Here is a 14,434-nt window from a genome sequence, read left to right as displayed (position 1 = left end):
AAGGACAGTTAATACCAAGGTCAATTAACGATTGCTCTTATTTTAGGTTTGACATTGGTTTTCTTACCGGCAGAGAAATTGGAAAGCACGAGAATGAAACCGAAGAAACTTCTGAAAATTAACGAAATAAAAAATAGTTAAACTTGAATAAATGATAATAATGTAAAGCAGGCAGTTTTCCATATATATTTTAACTTTTAACTATTACAAGCATTCTAAACATTTGTCTTGTACCGAAACGGATGTATATTTCGAATAGACATTTCTAGATAATTTTATTGTTTTATGCCTTTATAGCCGTTTTTCACCACATATTAAAAGTAGCAATAAGCAAGGATTCAATCGCAAAACTAAAAAGATCACAGTTTAAGAATGTATACCCACAGTTTAAGAATGTATACTTACATTAAGGTAAAGTGCTCCATCACGGCACAAATTAACAGAGAAAACTAACAACAACTGACCACAAAGTAACTGACTGCTCCACAACAAACACAAAAGTAAACCACGTGTTGAAAAAAGGGCCCTTTTAAACGACGACCGCCTTTGTATTATTAGGCGCTTTTCGACTAAAAACGCTGATTGCGCGTATCACGCTGGAATTCCGTCTGGATTTGACAGGAAGGCAGTATTTTGTGATTTTCTGCGTAAAACAATTCAATACCTTCTTAAAATCGCTCTGATGATAAAATTGTTAAAATATCATCCGAAACATGAAACACTAAAAGTTTAAATGGTATTTATAACAAGATTTTACATACATTTCTTTAAACAAAACAACATGAATTCGTATTTAACCAGGTGGCGTAAACGCATAATAATTTCGCAGTCCTAAGTTTTTCATATAAATGGTTCCATTTACTTCACATCGTTTAACTTTTTTGTTCACAACTCGTTTCGCCAGTAAAGTTTTTTTTTTATTAAACCACTTAGGCCTTTCTAAGTTTCCTGCCATGTAAATCTCCCGCACAAATATAACTAACTGTTTTTTCGGCTTATTTTGGCATAGGCCTTTAAAGTGACATTTTTCCTTATCAAAATGTTTATGTTGCAAAATCATGATATCATGATTTTTGGCATTGTTGTGTTTTCATCAAAAGACGAAAGGAAGCATGGAATGTAAACTTTAATTTTTAAACGGTGCTCCTAACTCCATGCTTAGTTTTTTGTTGTCAAACTTGTGCTTCAAGAACAAAAACCCCGCCAAATAAAATTTTTCTTTTACATTTGACGTGTGTTTCGGTGCTCTCTTTTTCTATAGAAGACTTTGTGTTTCAAAACACATTGTTAAAAATACCACTGGTTTAAACAACGGCCTGTACGAAAAGCAGTATTGTGGTTTATGCGAGGGAACATATTTTGTTTACTTTCTTCCAGAGTACAAACTATCATATTTAGAAAAGCGCGAAAGGCAGTCAATAACAGTACATTGCCCGGGTCGGAAGTGAGGGCTAAAAGGGTTTTCCTGCAGCTATATGCACTCTTAGCTTTGATTAGTCGGAATTCGCCTAATTGCCTTAATCGCGCTCTCTGCAGTCAAAACTGTTTGCATTGCAACACGTAATTGCATTTAGTGTTTCTTGTGGTGCTGTCCATCAGTTTGCTAGTTTTCTGTATATTTCTTTGCAGTCATGGTGCTGGGAAACTTTATGTAAGTATTTCAAACTTAGAAGATTCTGCATAAATTAATGAACCCAACCAGCCAATGTATTTATGAATAATTTAAAATCATTTCGCATTTGGTAATTGTTTAAAATCGTGCTCCAATATACTGATTTATATTTGTATACTTCGTGTGCGATTTTCTACTTGTTTAGACTACTGCTATAATCTTGTGCTTTTATTTTCAGATGTTTCTTCGGTTTCTTTCTAATGCTTTTCAATCTGGTAGTGGGTAAGAATAGTTTTTGGTTCAGTTTTCAATTTATAACCTTTAGTCATCTATTAGGGTCAAGCTAAATCCTGGCGCCGTCGAATGCTATCATTGCGATTTTTGTCATATTTGAAAAATGTTTATTGTGGAGCATAAGCAGCTCCACCTAATTTTGTACGACACATAAATAATGCAGTAATACACGAAAGTGCGCTTTCCATGACGTGACGACTTAAGTCAATGAGTCCATGACATGACGACTTAAGTCAATGAGTCCATGACATGACGACTTAAGTCAATGAGTCCATGACATGACGACTTACGTCAATGAGTTCATGACATGACGACTTAAGTCAATGAGTCCATGACATGACGACTTAAGTCAATGAGTCCATGACATGACGTACAAGTCAATGAGTCCATGACATGACGTACAAGTCAATGAGTCCATGACATGACGTACAAGTCAATGAGTCCATGACATGACGTACAAGTCAATGAGTCCATGACATGACGTACAAGTCAATGAGTCCATGACATGACGTACAAGTCAATGAGTCCATGACATGACGTACAAGTCAATGTGTCCAAGACTTGACTTAAGTCAACGAGTCCATGACATGACTTAGTGCACTTGAGTCACTGTTTTTTAAGTCTTTTTGGTAAAATTACTGTTTTTAAAGTCTTTAAACAATTTGATTGCTATACGTTGTGTTTATCATATCTTTTGATTTTACAGATTGCTCATCGGATGATTTTTATCAGTACACGTTTTATTTTAAGACAACAAGTTGACTTGCTCTAATTATGTGTGAACTTACAAACTCTACAAATTTATAACATAGGATTATATTTATGTGCCCAATGCGGCGGTTTCATTTTCAATTGAAAGCATGCAATTAAAACAAAATAGGCGGAACATTTTTCAAGCTTTCGCTTGATTAACCCAATTATGTTGCCTATTTACACCCCAGGTCGCTCGAGACAATCGTTGTATTTAAGATTAGTTGTTTTATAACGTATATTTTATTTCGCCATCACTGAAAATTTTCATGGTTCTTCTCAAAATTAAAATCTTGGATACGCCTGCACGGTAGGACTTAGTATTTTTGAGCTATTTCATGTAACAGGCTCCACGCTTCCGGTTTACTTAATTCACGCACCCAATAACGCTTACAAGTATTTGTTTTCAAGTTGAAGGTGAGATTCCCTGGAAGGCATTTCATCTGAACAGTGCTCCAGATCCGGCTTTTGCGGATGAACAGGTTGATCTACGGAATAAATCCTTAGAGGAGTACGTTTATAATGATGACGGTGGCGACAAGATGGACGCCTACGCGGATGAATACGACGAGGAGGAGCTTGAGTCGCTCGATGTATCCATCCGCGCGATTCTGAACTGCCCTGTCGGGGTAACCTGTCCTCCCGGGGAGTTGTGCACGATGAATATGTAAGTTTATGGTTTTTGGGGGAAAGTTATGAATTTTGGCGAATCCTATTGTATCAAGTCTTGGCGTTATTGCAAGGACTTTGATCGGCGCCATATTTCGTATGGGGTAACAGTGGCTCTTTTTGTAAATATTTTAACTTTGTGAACGTTTGAAATTTGTTGAGCATCCTTCGAAATTAAGAGAATATGGCATCACATCCTAATTTAACTACTGCGCAATCTTTAGAACACGAGAGTCGTCCTAAACTATTACACTTGTACTTCGTATACTCGACACTTTAATGTTACCTTTGTAATGTATTATATAAACTGGGTGCCGAAAACGTTTTTCTCTGAAATCTATATACGTTTAATTCTTTTTTCCGTAAGCCATTGGCCTATAACATTTTTCAACTTTGAGCCACATAACATGTTTTCAACCGAGATTTAAAATAACTATTTTCTCAATAACTACTATTTTCTAAACTTTTTTAAAATCGCATTCAAAATTAGCGCACACAATATGCGACCCGCTAGCTGTATGTTGTTGTTCAAGCTTTTTAGGCTATAAGTCGTCTGGCGAAGTTTAGCCTTGTTAGTGTTAAGTATATTAAACGTTCTTAACAATGTCGGAATTTTTTTGCTTCATGTATAGTTTACCCTTTGTATTTTCAGGAACATTCCTAACTGCTTTCACCCGGCAGCCGCCTGCAAGTTTCTGGCCTGCAAAAATGGTGGCACGTGCAACAACGAAAGTTAAGTGATGCCTTAAAACTGTTATTTCTTCATTTTAACTTAGAGGAGAGGGGGCCGCATGATAGACCAAGCCTTTTAGTATCTGAAAAAGTATGATTCCTTACAAAAGCTGTCTTTGTTCTTATTTTAACAAGCCGCTAAGTGTAGAAAAAGGCGAGGATGCCCTAAAGTTTAATTTCAATTTTTGTAAAATCAAGAACGAAAAAACGTTTTCGTTAAAAAACGGTTTTGAAACCGCGGGTGGACTAAATTTTTTGTGCGGCTGAAGCCCGGGTCTGCTTTTAGGAAAACAATTTTTTGAGTGTTGACAAGAAACTCATCTACACCTCTTCACCCCACAGGTGCGACTGCAAGCTTGGTTTCTCCGGTCACATTTGCACAGACACCACAACCAGAAGTAACGGCTGCTATCCAGGATTCTGTCAGAACGGCGGACGTTGCTTAAATTCCATACCTCCAACTTGCGCCTGTATCGGATCTTACTCTGGTCAACGTTGCCAAGTGGCTTCACCAGTATTAGCACCATCCCGACCGTGTTCTTCGGTTGTTTGCGCTAATGGAGGAACATGTGTACCACTAGGGAACTCCTACAGGTGAATGTAGAAAATCTATTATCACAACTTAATTTGTTCGTATTTGCATAATCCAGTGTTATCCACGATAGATGTGCATGCTTACCGCAGTACACCGGCCATTTGTGCCGAACCAACTTGTGTTTGGGTTTCTGCTACAATGGTGGACGTTGCTCTGTGATTGGTTCGCCACCAAGACCAACTTGCACCTGCGTCGCACCTTATTCTGGTCAACGTTGCTATTTGACCCCAACAATATTACCAGCACCCCATCCATGCGTTCGGGTTGTTTGCGCTAATGGAGGAACATGTGTACCACTAGGGAACTCTTATAGGTGAATGTAGAAAATCCATTATCACAACTTAATTTGTTCATTTTTGCATAATCCAGTGTTATCCACGATAGATGTGCATGCTTACCGCAGTACACCGGCCATTTGTGCCGAACCAACTTGTGTTTGGGTTTCTGCTACAATGGTGGACGTTGCTCTGTGATTGGTTCGCCACCAAGACCAACTTGCACCTGCGTCGCACCTTATTCTGGTCAACGTTGCTATTTGACCCCAACAATATTACCAGCACCCCATCCATGCGTTCGGGTTGTTTGCTTTAATGGAGGAACATGTGTACCACTAGGGAACTCCTACAGGTGAATGTAGAAAATCTATTATCACAACTTAATTTGTTCGTATTTGCATAATCCAGTGTTATCCACGATAGATGTGCATGCTTACCGCAGTACACCGGCCATTTGTGCCGAACCAACTTGTGTTTGCGTTTCTGCTACAATGGTGGACGTTGCTTTATGATTGGTTCGCCACCAAGACCAACTTGCACCTGCGTCGCACCTTATTCTGGTCAACGTTGCTATTTGACCCCAACAATATTACCAGCACCCGATCCATGCGTTCGGGTTGTTTGCTTTAATGGAGGAACATGTGTACCACAAAGAACCTCCAATGGGTAAATGTAGAAAACCTATAAACAACCCAAGCAATCTAGGCATTCCGGGATACTGTCATAACGGTAAACGTTGTGTGACGCACGTCGGCAATCAGCCTACGTCGGTATTTTAATCCAACTAGGTCAGGGGAGCGCAACTTCTCCAGTAAGCAGGCCGGATATGTTAAAATTAAGTACTTGGCGCGCCGTATTCCTGAATCGATACATTAATCGTGTATTTATCCCCTATACAAGGATTTAATCGTATGTTGTTGTACTCTTAAACACGGCAACACTTTCACTGCACAGTAAACACGTCGCTTTTTTGCTGAATTGAGTGAAAAAGTATTTGGCCATCCAATCCTTCAACAATTTGCGACTTTTCTTGTCAAGTATACGTTTATTGGCAAACCCATGGAAAAATATTTGCAAATTCTGAATCTAACTTTAACCCGTAACAAAGAATCTAAAGACACAAATAACTAAAGATTTGACGTAGTAAGCAAGCACTGGGTATTACGGCAAACTGTGGACACAGGCCACATTGATCGTAAACTGTTTGTGGGCCGCGCAAAATCCCGTCGCGGGCCGGGTCCCTCCCGCGGGTCTTTGCCCGCCCCTGAACTAGGTTATCGCTGTAATTAAGTTTGGTTTAAACGCCCTCCACTCCAACCTACATTTATCTCTACAGCAACTACACTGCCAAGTGCGTTTGCCATTTACCCTACCAGGGCCTGCGCTGCCAGGTTAACCGGTGCCTTGGCTACTGTCGAAACGGCGGTAGGTGTTCACTAGTCGGTAACATCACCTCTTGCGCCTGTTTGGCCTCCTATACCGGTCCTCGTTGCCTGACCCTACGGAACGTTTGCCGCCGAGTGGTTTGCGCTAATGGCGGCACTTGTCACCCGGAAAGGGACACTTTCAGGTTTGAACACATACAGCAAAAGTTATTTTCTTAACGTATTCCCATCCACACTTAATGTTTTTGATTGTTTAATGCAGAACGTAGTGAAATACTTTCTTTGAAATCACTTTGAAATCAACGAATAAATTACTATTAAAAACGTTTTAATATTTACACATTTGATTCTAGATTTTGACCAATTTAAAAGGTGAAAACGTACAAAATATGTTAATACAAACTGCAAACACTTTGGCTATAAAAAATGGCTTAAAAGATAGCTCATGCACTTCGACGTCCTTTCCAATAATACGCGTAAACACAGTTCAACGTGCAATATGCAGCACGTCTATCGCACACGTTGCTTTTAACTCCTTGACATTAAAATATTTCGTTTGTTGTTGCGCAGTGCAGAGAAATACATTCAAGTTAGAGAAAATTGCGCGCACCTAACGCACTTAAAAAAGTTATAATAATGTTTAGATTGATCAGTGATTTTTCAACCCCAACTCGCATTTCCACAATGCATCCACAGGTGCGACTGTAGGCCTCCGTTCAGCGGCAAAACGTGCAACCTCACCTCGCCCTGCCACAATTTCTGCTACAACGGTGGCGCTTGCTACCTCTACGGCAACTACACCAAGTGTGTTTGCCGTTCACCCTACGTAGGCCTGCGCTGCCAGGACAACTACTGCACCGACCACTGTGAAAACGGCGGTAACTGTTCGCTAGTCGGTCCCTACCGCAACATCACCTCCTGCGCCTGTGCGCCACCCTTTACCGGTGCTACTTGCCAGACACGACTGAACGTTTGCGACGGGGTGGTTTGCGCTAATGGCGGCACTTGTCACCCGGAAGGGGGCACTTACAGGTTTGTAGACATACGAGAAAAGTTGCTTTCTTAACGTATTCCCATCCACACTAAATGACTTTGATTGTTCAATGCAGAACGTGTTTAGTGAAATACTTTCTTTAAAATCACTTTGAAACGAATAAATTACTATTAAAAACCTTTTTACCATTTTTACGTTCGATTCTAGTGATCGAACAATTTAAAAGAAGAAAACGTAAAAAAATGTTAAAGCTATAAAAATAGCTTAAAAGGCTCATGCACTTTAATGTTCTTTCCATTAATGCACGTTAAAAAGTTCAATATGCAATATGCAGTAGCTACGTTTTTTAACGTTCACAAATTGCTTTTTATCTCATTGACATTAAAATATTTAGTTTTTTGTTGCGCAGCGAATAGAAATACATTTAAGTTAGACGAATTGCGCACAACAAGCGCACTTTGAAACTTGTGCAATAAAGTTAGTGGAATTAATCAATGGTTTCAATTGCCAACTCGCGTTTCCACAATGCATCCACAGGTGCGACTGTAGGCCTCCTTACAGCGGCAAGACATGCAACCTCACCTCGCCCTGCCACAATTTCTGCTACAACGGTGGCGCTTGCTACCTCTACGGCAACTACACCAAGTGTGTTTGCCGTTCACCCTACGTAGGCCTACGCTGCCAGGACGACTACTGCACCGACCACTGTAAAAACGGCGGTAACTGTTCGCTAGTCGGTCCCTACCGCAACATCACCTCTTGCGACTGTGCGCCCCCCTTTACCGGTGCTACTTGCCAGACACGACTGAACGTGTGTGACGGAGTGGTTTGCGCCAATGGCGGCACTTGTCAACCTAATGGAAGTACATTCAGGTACTATATAGTACATATCTCTTATGTTATGTTGAGCCGCTTTTATCATTTTGCAAAATTGCTGGTTAATTGTTCGGTAACCGGTAGCTCCCCAACGTGTATCTGCATGCCCTCCTCCTTCACAGCACTTAAGTCAAGTCAAGTCATTACACCACTGCTTATTGCCATCGGTATGGCAACAGGCAACCAAATGCGCATCCTTAATAAAAGTATTTCTATTAGAAACTATTAGTAACTATTAGGAATAATGCAAGGCACGAACGCTTTCAGGTTGGAAGATGAGTTAATTGATTATTTTTTATTGTCCTGCTATACCGTCGGTTACGAGGCAACCAGATATAAAAGAAGGTAAATACTGCAAAAAAACTACTAATAGTCGTCAATAATATAACACATGTGACCATACACAATAAATTAGTTATGCACCTTTCGTTTTCCAGATGTTCGTGTATTATCCCATTCACCGGCCAACTTTGTCGAGACAACCTGTGTTCCGGCTACTGCTACAACGGCGGATACTGCAGGATTATCGATAGAATTCGGTCGTGCGCCTGTGGGTCTTCCTACACGGGGGAACGTTGCCAAACTCGAATACCCCAATCAAACCACCCGTGCGATATAGTGAAGTGCGCCAATGGTGGAACATGTATCCGGCAGGGATTCTCATTCAGGTAAAACATTAAGCAACAGAACTCAATGTTCAAAAGATCTCCGGCAAAAAGTGTTGCAATTTAAAATTGGTTGGGCGCAGTTCAACTTGTGAGGGATATCACCCAAAGTCCTCCCAGATACTGTTATATCAGAGTTGAAGAGTTAGGCAATTATATTAATTCAGTTCAATTGCAATTAGCCTACATCTGATAATTCAGACACCACGAATTTACGGATTTCCCAAAATGCGGATAGCCGATATTTTAGACTATAGCAAATAAATCGCAATTGCTAAGCCCGGATCAGCCTGAAAAATGTAATTTAGGTCAAAATATTTACAATTTAAAACTTAGCTACCCTTCGCTATTTATTTACCAAATCCTTTTGCATTTCTTTGCCAGGTAAAAGCGATGTGCACTGCTTTAGAAAATAACAAACCGTAACTTAAACACACTCTATTAGATCTGATTGGTACTGATACAACATTTTGGTCGAATTAATACCTTAACTATTTGGCATACGTTATCAGCTCCCGATTCAAAATTACACTATCGACTGTTGGTTGTAGATGTTCGTGCGTGTCCCCATACACCGGCCGATATTGCCAAAGTACTGGAAGACTCCTTCCACCACATCCGTGTTCACAACTTGTGTGCGCTCATGGCGGAACCTGTGTTCCACAAGGAATCTCATTCAGGTGAAATTGACAGCAACTTTATGTCATATCGACATCTGATTTAATTCCATTTTACAAAGCACACCTGTCTTACAATGAACTCCTAATCAGGCCAGAATATTTCCCCAGGTTATTTTAGTTTGTTCGTTTCCAATTTTCTGATACATCTATTTTTCTTTTTTTTCTGATTTATCCCAAAGCGATCCTAGGATCGTACCAAAAACGAAACACTTTGCTACTGTTATACTGTTACTTCTAGATGTTCGTGTACCCCTCAATATGCCGGAAGATATTGCCAAATCCGTGGAAAACCCTCCCGACCCCGCCCGTGCAATATCGTAATCTGCGCTCATGGTGGAACATGCATCCCGCAAGGAAACTCATTCAGGTAATAACGAGTTATCCAAACTAGAGCACTTATATTATATGGGGAAACATTGGCAATTAAATAAATCACGGAATAGTGATTGCGGCTGACCACCGTTCAGTCCAGGGGTGTCCAACTCAAACATGCCGGCGTGCCCATTTTTATCTTATAACTTCTTCCCGTGCCAAAGTTGCGTAACAATTCTTTTTAATCGTAAAAGTGCTTTATTACCAAAAATTGAAACGTTTATTTACACATGGAAAACTGTGTAGTAGGAATTCGCAATATTGTGGTTAAGTGTTCGGCGGTGAGCTGACTTTTGTTTATTCACACCAAGCTATATAAATATGTAAATGCTAGCCTCCTCTGTACAGTATAATGTTTTGATATCAAGAGTAATTGTTAGTTGTCGTGATTGCCGCGATTGTTTTATAGTTGACAAACCAATGGCAATTGGCTGAGTAACAAATTGAACTTTTTTGAATTTTAGTGTTTGAGGGGGGCTCGCGTGCCATTTTTTATTAGGTCGCGTGCCGCTTGTTGGACACCCCTGGTTTTGTCAAAACGTATAGTTTGTCCGATACCCGATATTTTAATCCGGCACCAATACTCGATATTTTAAACTCGCGATCTAATATAATAAACAAGAGAGAAGTAAAAATATTAAGAGAGTTTTTCTCGGGTTATTAGGTCAAAATTTATTTGAGCGTGAAGAAGTGTAATTATTAACAGTTAACCCTATTATTTTTTTGACAAATTTACCTTAAAAATCGTGGCTAACTTGCCTATATTAATTTGTTATCGGGTCGGCACCGGGATACAACCCTAGTATCGGACGAGTACCGATATTACCACTTGGAATCGAGTATCCGTTAGCGAATATAATTTTTTGATGTTCAGGCGAGGCAACAGTATTTCCAATAAACAATATATAATGAACATGCTAGAAATGCTAATTGATAGTCTATTTTGCAGAACTATTAGTAAGGGCCAGTGTTTACCAAATATTGAGCCTGGAACCGGTATTATTGAGATCCATATTATCCAAATATATATTTAGATGTTTATGTGTATCTCCATACACCGGCCGATATTGCCACACCGACCGATGTTCCGGATTTTGTTTCAACCGTGGTACTTGCTCACTTGTCGGGAACTCGCCTACTTGCTCTTGCTTTGATTCTTACACTGGCCAACGTTGCGAACGTCCTCTAGTCAGGATGCTAGCGCTCCAGAACTGCGATTTCGTTGTTTGCGAAAATGGAGGGACGTGTATTCAACAGGGAAGCTCCTACAGGTAAATAATAATAAACGCACTAATAGATTTGAAATGATCCCTAAAACTTGTTCCCACGTTGCTCCTAGGAAGGATTAAGTGTAAGGGCCTCTTGTGTGAAATGCAGAACATCGCTATCATTTACAGCAGGGGTTCCTAAACTGGGGTCCAGGTACCCCTTGATTTTTAGTGTATCAGAAGAAATCAATTTTTCTAAGAAAACAGTTTAATTTAAAATAAAACGGTTTTACACTGGGTGTAGTTCAGACCATTTCACTTTTACATGTTCTGGACCGCAATCAACATATTTATGAGGTCTGTTGTATTGCAACGTCAATTAATAACGTCCTTTTTGAGAATTCCTTGCCTACCGTGGTACAAAGCCAAAAAAAATTAGGGGTCCTAGATAAAAAAGTAAAAGAACCCCTGATTTACATCCATAATCTATTCATCGACAACTTATCAAGTAGTTTCTGTTTAATAATTAATGATTCTATTCTACAGATGTTCGTGTTTGCTGCCGTTTACCGGTTCATTGTGTCAAGATTATAATCCATCGATCAATGACCAGTGTCCTGGCTACTGCTACAACGGAGGCCATTGCAGGATGTTGAATTCCGTAACTCCTACCTGCACATGCGTCGGATCTTACACTGGCCGACGTTGCCAAGTGGCTCCACCAATATTACCACCACCACCCCGACCGTGTTCTTTGGTTGTTTGCGCTAATGGAGGAACCTGTATTCCGCAAGGAAACTCCTACACGTAATAACAATGAGTAGCCAAAAAACAGGGGAAGTATTTCTAAATTGGATCTTTATTTCTATAGATGTTTATGTGTACCCCCATACACCGGCCAGTTATGCCAAACTAACTTGTGTTTGGGTTACTGCTACCATGGTGGATCTTGCACATTAATAAATGCCAATGCACCTATTTGCACCTGTGTTGCATCATACTCCGGCCAACGATGCGAAATTACCCCTGCAGTAATGCCGCGTCCACCACAACCGTGCTTGTTCGTTGTTTGTGCAAATGGTGGAACATGTGTCCAACAAGGAAGCTCTTTCCGGTAGTATTAACATACATAGGTTCTATGTTGTAGGAAAAATTTTAGAAGACTTTTTCATGTTTTAACCAGGTGCTCCTGTAAATTTCCGTACACGGGACCGCACTGCCAAACAAGCCCATGTTCCGATTACTGCTTAAAAAACGGCCAATGCACGATGATAAACGGTATACCGTCCTGTGTTTGCTCGCCTCCCTATTCCGGCAAGAGATGTACGGAGCTCCTAAATGACCCTTGCGAAAACGCATTTTGTCCGCAAGACCAGACCTGTCAACCAGTTGGAACGACTTACAGGTAATCGAAGTGGTAATTTTTTAGTTTTAACATTGTTTTTTTACTAAGTCGAGAATTTCGTATTTGGCCCAGCCACATGTTTGCAATTAAAACCCGTTTGGATAACACAATGGATTTTATGAACCCTTCTGGTAAAATAAAACAAAGACTACTACAACGTTCTATGTTTGCGCCTGTTCTACAATACAATGTTTAACACTTTTCAGATGCACCCGGGTTGAACCACCGTCCGCTGTTTGCGAGCCCGACCCCTGCCAGGGCGACTGCAGATGTACACCGTCGTGCAAACACGAAGGAGGATATGTGTGCGTCACAAATCGAGGCTTTCTTGGGAGACATTGCGATATTCGTAAGTTGACGAACTTTTAGAACGCCAACTGTAACGCTAACAGATTTACCAAATGAAAGTGTTATTTTCCAGCTATACCAGAAATAAGATGCTCTGCAGATGAGATCGTGGTCGAAGTATCACCGCGCTTCTACAACGAGTTTGACGCAGATCAACGGAACAGCATCCTCTTCATGTCACCCTCGGTCGACGGTGTTGGCAGATCAACGACACAATGCCAGTGTAGGTCATTCGACCATCCGTGCATTTTCAAAGTAAATTAGCAATAAGAGGCACCAACTACATTGCGCATACAGATAAGACGTTTGAAGTAAAATATGAATCCTTTTTCTTAGTTAGTCAACGAAAGGCTTAGCTGAGTTTTTTTGAGTTTATATTTGAAGTAATTAATTTTTGTACAGTTCTTTCACACATGTTATGTGATTCTGTTTGTGGTTAGCCCAACTTGTCGACAGCGTTGGCAAGTCCAAATGGCTATTTAGCCTACTTTAATTTAACTCACAACTTGTATTTATGTCGTACACTTCTTCTTTATCCAGCTCGGCTTGTCGACGGCTCATATCGCATCGCGGTCTCCCATCCTTTCACCCAGTGCGGAACAACTGTTGGAACTGAACGCGGCCTGGACGGAGGCGACATGGTTGTCTTCACAAACGAGGTTTGGCTCAACAAGAACTTTGGTCAGGGCAGTGGTTACGACATGCCCTTCCCCGTCGTCCGATTGCAGTGCAAGTACAACGACGAGTACGTGATCTACACCTCGCTCAAGCCAACGTGAGTTGGCATCTATACCAATATAAACATATCTTTGGCTGTCATTTTAACATGTTCGGTTTCCTTATTCAATGAATCTATCATAATTTATCTTCATTCATCACTTGGTTAAATAAAAAGTGAATTCATCAATAATATCTTGATTTAGCGTTGCGCCTGTTCACGGACTAGTTTTCGGAAATATCCAATACGACGTGACCCCGAGCATTTGCAAGGTGTCCACCTGTGGCGAGCCCTGTCCCCAGCAGTTCGCTGTCCAGAAGTCCGCAGTCTTCACTGTGGGTCAGATCATCCACTTCGGATTCGACGTCACCAGCCGTTCGTCCAAGGTAATTATTATGGAGCTTGTGCATAACTGTTGGCTGGGGCGGTCTTTGGCTACTAAATGTGTCGAGCTAGGATAAGTAGGAAGAGGTTATTTGTAAGTGTGCGTTTTTTTATAATAGCATAAAATGTGGGAAACTCGCAATGATGTTTATTTTGCATTCAGCTTAATATTTCAATACCGGACGTTACTTTTTTATGACAAAAGGCCGTGATGTTTTTTTTTTCACAGGTGAACGAAGGCACAGCCACTCTCTTGCATTCCATCGTGTCCTGCTCCGATTCACTGGATGTCCAACCCCTGCAAACTCAATCTTTCGATCTTATTAAAGATGGGTTAGAACGTTGACACAGCTCTACTATAGGCTACAGCTAATTAGGCCAATTTGCGTATTTTGATTTATAGATGCCCGACGGAGCACGGAACAGCATTGTTGGCGCAGCTGGGAAGTCCAGCTTCACCGAAGCACCTCTG

Source organism: Ascidiella aspersa, chromosome 1, assembly GCF_963924565.1.
Source record: "Ascidiella aspersa chromosome 1, kaAscAspe10.2, whole genome shotgun sequence".
Taxonomy (NCBI): Eukaryota; Metazoa; Chordata; class Ascidiacea; order Phlebobranchia; family Ascidiidae; genus Ascidiella; species Ascidiella aspersa.
The sequence above is the reverse complement of the archived record's forward strand: the minus strand, read 5'-3'. Positions refer to the sequence as shown.